The 6,368-nt window shown below is 44.1% G+C and overlaps 1 protein-coding gene across 1 annotated transcript in view; it reads left to right on the forward strand.

Annotated features, from left to right (window-relative positions):
* Window positions 1-6,368, forward strand: part of KIAA0247 (KIAA0247 ortholog) — a 43,814-nt gene that overhangs the window by 29,668 nt on the left and 7,778 nt on the right. The window lies entirely within an intron of this gene.

Consider the following 6,368-nt stretch of genomic DNA (forward strand, 5'->3'; position numbering starts at 1 on the left):
GAAACTGAAGTGAGTTTTCTTGCTGCCCTCTGACTTGTCCTTCTAGCCTGTTGGCTGTGTCAGACTGTCATGTTTTTATTGTGAACAAGCATTGTGTAAAGAAGATGAAGCCTTATGTATGAATTTACATGCAAATAGCAACTGATAAAAAACCTGCTATTGCTGCAAGCTCATTCAGGGCACTAACTGGAGGGGGACTGTGAACCTGGCTCTGTTGTTTTCAGCATGGTGTTAATTAAACCTGAACCTCAAGTCTGAGATGCTGAAAATGCACAGTCTCTGCAGAAAGCTTCAGATGCAGCTGGTGTTTCAGACCACCCATCTAGCTGTGGCAGGACTCAGATTGAAGATGAGAGGGAGGATTACTCTCAAGAGTGCCCTAGAGAGTTTGAGGCTATTTGGAAGGTCCTTGCCAGAAGTCAGTAATAGCTTTTGCAGTTTCTTCTGTTATACTGAAGTGATGCAAACACACAAATTATCAAAGTTGAAAATGGAAGTCTCCATAGCAGGGACAAGTAACTGGAAGATGGGGATATTTGTGGGTTTTTTTGGATGCTTTTCTGGATGTGCTGTTTCTAAGGCTAGTAGCGAGTTCTGTGTGAGAGAATAAAGATGGTGATGTTTTGGAGAACTGGATACTTGGACAGAGAAGTTCTCCTTGCCACTGTGGAGTGTGCTGAAGCACAACTTGGAAGAGAGTTGAATAGGCAAGGACAATGACTGTGACCAGGAGGGAATCTTCCTATGTGACAAGAGATACGAGAAGAGACAAAACCATATGCTTTAAGGCAAGCTAACCTTTTCTAAGCTCCTCCCCAGATATCCTACTGTAGGGGAGTCAAGGTAGCACAAGAAAGTTAGGATGAGGCTCCAGAGCATGAAAGAAATAGTATGGCCTGTAGCACTGGGACAGTTTAACTGGATGTTTGTGTTCTGCTGCAGAAAGATGTGTACTCACTAGGTAGAACATGCTGGCATGAAACAATCATGACAAGTTTAACCAGACTAGCCAGGGGAATGTTCATCTTGATCAGGAGGGTGGTTTTTGTTTGTAGGATATTTTTCCTCTGTGAGTCTTGATAGTATCTGTTAAGTGGAGTAAATCTTGCAGATGAAGAAAGAGAAGTACTGAGCTCAGGGTGTTCCATTTCCAGTCTTCACATCCAACAGAAGCCAGGAGGTGTTAGCAGTATCCAAGCAGGGCATGTGTTCAGGGCATCCAGCAGAGCAGTTGTAAACCCAAATGGCTTCCAAATTGCTTTAGCACTAGGTGATATTTAAGGTTCCTCTGACACTGCTCTGAGGATGGTCAAACCTGCTGAAGCACTTGTATACTCAGGAATTTACCTGAGGCACAGTTGAGCTTCCTATTGAAGTTGCTGGGATTTGGGCCTGACTCATATAAAGAGTAACTTTAATTGGTCAAAACTGTTCCTGTTCTAGCTTTAGTGTGACCTGTGTGACATGCTGTGGAGAAAGTGAAGAAATGTTACTGGATGTTCAGTGCAAAACATCCTGTTGTTAAACAATGCTATACCCAATTGTCTGCCTACATAAGGTGACCAATGCCATGGTTTGTTCTTCTTCAGTTACAACCTACAGTTACACACTCTAGCAGATTATGATTAGAACTTTTCTTGCTCTGGTTGGGGTGTTTTTTTTGTTAGTTTGCTGGTTTTCTATACAAAATTGCATTTGGTTAAGGAGGATTTGGTTTTCATCTCTGTGTGTTCAGACTGCCCAGCAAACAGGTGAGTGACTGAAATCCAGTTCAGGTGCTTGGTGCAGAAAAAAGGGGTGTAAGATCCCTGCTAAGGTCCGTGAGTCTTACTACTTTAAATAAGAAAGGAACAGTGCCAAGCAAATAAGACTGTAGAAAGGTCTTAGACTCCTGCATGGTGGTGTGCCTGTGCAAAGATGGTCAGTGCTGGGGAGCTTTTATGATTCTATGGCAATTGTCCACTCAGATTGAAGTATGTTTTAATCTTTCATTGCATGTGTAAGTGGAGTGTATTATGCTTGATCCTTGCCACAACAGGCTTATCATGCCTGGGATTTGGAAATCTTCTGTTTATCTGTGAATTTCGCTCTCAGTCATCAAGACTCAACTGTGCTCCTGTGATCTGAGTACCTATACCCCTCACTTTTGTGTCAGCTCACAACATACCACATACTTCCATTCATGGCATTACATATGAACATGTCTTTAGTGCATTATGTTAGAAATGCTTGGTAGTTCTGCATCAGGTCAACATTCAGGACCATGGCTCAGCTTCAGCTTAGCCAGGACAGGGAAGATCCATTTCATCCTTTGGTGATTAGGTTAGTCAGTTTGGCCAACTGACACTTCTTTGTGTCTCTAAAAGAAGCTGGGTTCCAACCCCTCACAGCTGACTGTGAATCTGGTAGAAGAGGAAGCAAGTAGAGCTTGCTGCTATTTAGCAGAACAATGAGAAAGGGAGCTGGTAAAGGTACAATGTGATGAGGCTGTCATGGCAACTGAAAAAAGGTTCCTTAGTGTTGTAGTGATTACAGATGATTTGGTGGGAAACTGGATGGAGGTGCAAACTGGCTCAGTATTTTTTCATTTGTTTATTAAAGCATGGTCTATCTATTAAATACCTAGTGTTCTGGAATGGCATTTGCAGAAACTCTAGTGCATAACTTAATTTCTGCCTGTCAGTCTGAAAATGACAGTTTCTTTACCTCTGAATAGAGTTCAGTGATGTTCAAAGTGTTTGGACTTCTATCCAGTTGTTACCTCTCTCCTGTTTTCCAGTGGTGTATGCTGTCAGAGAAGCAGCTCTCTTGGGAGATGTTGTAAGCTTCAGTATCTCTTAGAAGCAGGGGCTTTGGGACAAGAGTTTTGCCCACTTTGTACACAGTGCTGCGGCGTTTAAAACCCGTTTCTGCGCGTCCTCAAAGCTTGATGAATCAAGATGCTGGCAATAGCTTTGCATGCCTAGCATGTCAGTAACCCCCTAGGAAGTTGGTAACTTCTGTAACTTGGCTCGCTCTCTCTTCCCTGCCTGGCATGAACATTTGTTTTAAGATCTCACAAGCTCTGGGATACTTCCAAGAACATGTGTTTGAGGGAGGCAGTTGATGAAATTCATGCATGTTTCTTTCTCTTTAAAATCTGTCAGTGCTACTGTGAGTCTAGGCTGATGTTACTGGCAAGGAGGATCAATTGTTACAATATATGTACTTACTGTCCCACAAATTTAAGTGAATTTTTGCAACCTTTTGGGAAGCTTTACTGTATCCACTGTGTGCCACACAGCCTTGAAACTTGAAGGGAGTAAATTGAGGTGGGTGTGTTAAAGTTCTGCTCTGTCTCTTGAAATCTGCCCAGCTTTAACTCAGGCTGAAATACTGAAAAACCCTCCTCCACGGTTTAGTTTATGTGCCTCAAAAAGTGTCAGTGTGCCAAAGTAATAACCAAACAGCAATGCTACAGCCTGGGGCTGGACCACACAGCAGTGTGCAAATACTGCTGAGGGTTGAAGGTGAGCAGCCCACTGGGAAGCATTAGCTGGAAGGAGAGCTGGGTCAGGCCGTTCCCAAAACCAGTACTGAACCATCATGACACAGCCATGCTAAGGAGTGGTAATAAACAGTTCATACAGGCAGCTATTCTCATCTGCACCTCTGGTGGCAAACTGTAGCCAGGAGAGGCTGCTCTGGACATGCACTCCGGCAGCAGTCAGCACACAACTTTTCTTCACCTGTGGTGTGTCAGTGGTTTATTTTGTGGAAAGCAGTAAATGGGACACTCTGCCTGATTCTGTATTGTGTGGATATACCAGTGCTGCAAACTCAGGCTGTAAGCTTTGCTGCTTTATTGTGCAGAATCAGACTCTACCTTTTCTTTCCCCAGTTAAGAACACACATATGGAGGCAATTGAAGAAACCCATTATGGAGAGTGTGAAAGCTGAGGCTGCTGAAAGCTTAGGAGAAGCTCCATGTAGAGGAAAGGAGCATTGTCTGTCCCAGGCATTCTGGGTGCCTGTCTTGTGCTGGGCTGGGGCCTGATTTGCAGAAGTGCTGTGTCCTGTCAGAAATGCCAGGCAAAGGGAGGTGGCCCAGCAGGGTATAGAGGTGTTTGACTTTCTCAGTTTCTCAGGCACCACCAGTCCATCATCTTACCAAACCAAGCCTTGCCTGAGTCACCTCTAGCAATTATTAATGCCATCGGCAATGTTTGCTAGACCTCCCCAAAACTGCAGGCTCTGAGATGCTTTGTTCCCCTGAGGCTGACTTGAGAACAACAATTCAGGAGAGGCTTAACCATGTTTGAGGTGAGGCTGGAGGTGTTGATGTTCTTGCTGCCTGATCCAGACTTTTTAATCCATTTTCCCAGCATGTAAACAGTGTTCTTCCATCACAGTGAAGGTGACATTTTAAAATACTTGTGACAGTCTTGAATGCTGTGATGACAAATGAAGGGTGAGGGTGGGAGGGAAGGGGATGTGGCTAATTCTGCCATCTCTCCTCTGTGAAGAGGACAAGTCAGGGACAACTGCCTGAACACACTTAGCTGCTTCTCTCCTTTCTTGTGCCAAGTGACCTGTGGACGTGAGGAGGAAACCAGTCTGCAGTTCCATAGCTGTGCATCTCCTGAAGGCCAAGTTGGGGTTCTGTAGGTGCCTGATGTACTGGTATTTCCAAGCCTTCGAGAGTGCTACTGCAGTGTAAATGAATACTTGTTTCTTGTTGGCTGTCTGATTTTTGTACATAACTCAGAAACCTCATCAGTGTAGGTGGCACTTTATGATAGAAGAGGAACCAAGCAGTGAGCTGCTTCTGTGTGCAAAAGGCCTCCTGGTGCAGTGGCCAGACATACACATGGGTACAGCTCAGCAGAAGAGGAAACAGAGGGAATGAGCGGTTTGCTGAAATCAGTTAGCAGAAAAATGCTGTGTGTGACTCCCAAGCAATTCCAGGTACCTGCTGTGACATGAAACCATGTAGGGAAGTTGTCCTCTCTGCTCTTGAGTTTCGGCAACTGCTGGTGCAACAGTGGCTTTCCCCCACAGCTCCCTACTCTTGTTTTGAGAGGTACCTGTTAAACTGCTAAAGATCTCTCGTGCTCAAATAGATCCTTGCAATTTAACAACAAACCCCTCTCTCCTGAACTGCAGATGAACAGGGGCATTTGTCTTTGTGCCTGAATGTGAAATGTGCCGTTAATTGTTGCTTCAGCTGATCCCAGCTGACCCTAAGTGTTGGACAGGCTTAAAGTGAAAGCAAGTTTTAGCCTCATGAGGTGAAGGGTTAAAACATTGGTTACAAAATGGGAAATTACAGCAGAAAGAAAAGGTAAAGAAACACAGAAGAGGTAACAGTTAATTCTCATGAGGCACAAGACAGTGGCTTCTCTGAAGCTTATTTAAGAATAAATCTCCTCAAGAACAAAGTCTTCTTGAAAAGCTGCTGTTTAGACCCCTGTTAACCTTTTCTCAAGAAGTAGATTGAATTGCAGTTATAAAGCTGGCAGAACTCATACCAGAGGGTTTTTGGCTTCAGTCAGCACTTCATCTCAGGGTTTATTGGCATTTACAAGGCACTGTGTATGCTGCATTCACACATGTGATCAGGTTCAAGGGTCACTTGCACTGTGGCAATGTAGCAAATTTTTCCACAGTTAATGAATCTCAAGTTTTCTTGTGCTTTTTCAGTCTTGCCCAAAATCCAGTTCCTTGAACTTCGCCCAGCTGTTTCTTGCTGTTTGTCCCACAGTAAGTGGGACACTTAGAGGCAGAATATGGGAATGTGTGCTCCAGGGCTTAAGGACAGTCCTGGGTCACCATGCTGTGATGGAATACGTTGGGGGGGTTGGTTGGTTTTCCATGCCCCAAAGGGAGGCATTTAGGGATTTATTACATGTTTTCTTTTATGAAGTTTAGGAAGCTGATGTGGATTTAAAGGGAAAAATCTAGATTCTCCATCTTTGGCCAGGCAGATACATGGTGTCAGAGGCAAGTGTTGGGGCTGTTCTGCAGGATCACTGTGACCTTCCAGAAAAGAAGTTCTGAGCAATACAAATATCCTGTTTTCAGTGCAGTTTCCTCATTTTTGGTTTCTTGTTTTTCTTTGAATACAGATTGAAAATTCTACAAGAAAATTTCTGGCACATGTTATGTTTATACCCTTTCCTGAGCAGCTCGTTCCAATGTCTGACCACCCTTTCAGTGAAGAAATTCTTCCTACTGCAGCAAAGCTCTGTTCCCCTATATCGCGGGAGGCATATCTATGTAAAATAGCCAAAATCAGTGTGCTCTGACAGGCTTCCAGGGTGCCTTATGGAGGGACAGCTCTGTACCTTGGCATTGTACCCCTGGTACAGAGGGTATTTTCCATTCTT

Source organism: Acanthisitta chloris, unplaced genomic scaffold (assembly GCF_000695815.1).
Source record: "Acanthisitta chloris isolate BGI_N310 unplaced genomic scaffold, ASM69581v1 scaffold4336, whole genome shotgun sequence".
In the NCBI taxonomy this organism is placed as follows: domain Eukaryota; kingdom Metazoa; phylum Chordata; class Aves; order Passeriformes; family Acanthisittidae; genus Acanthisitta; species Acanthisitta chloris.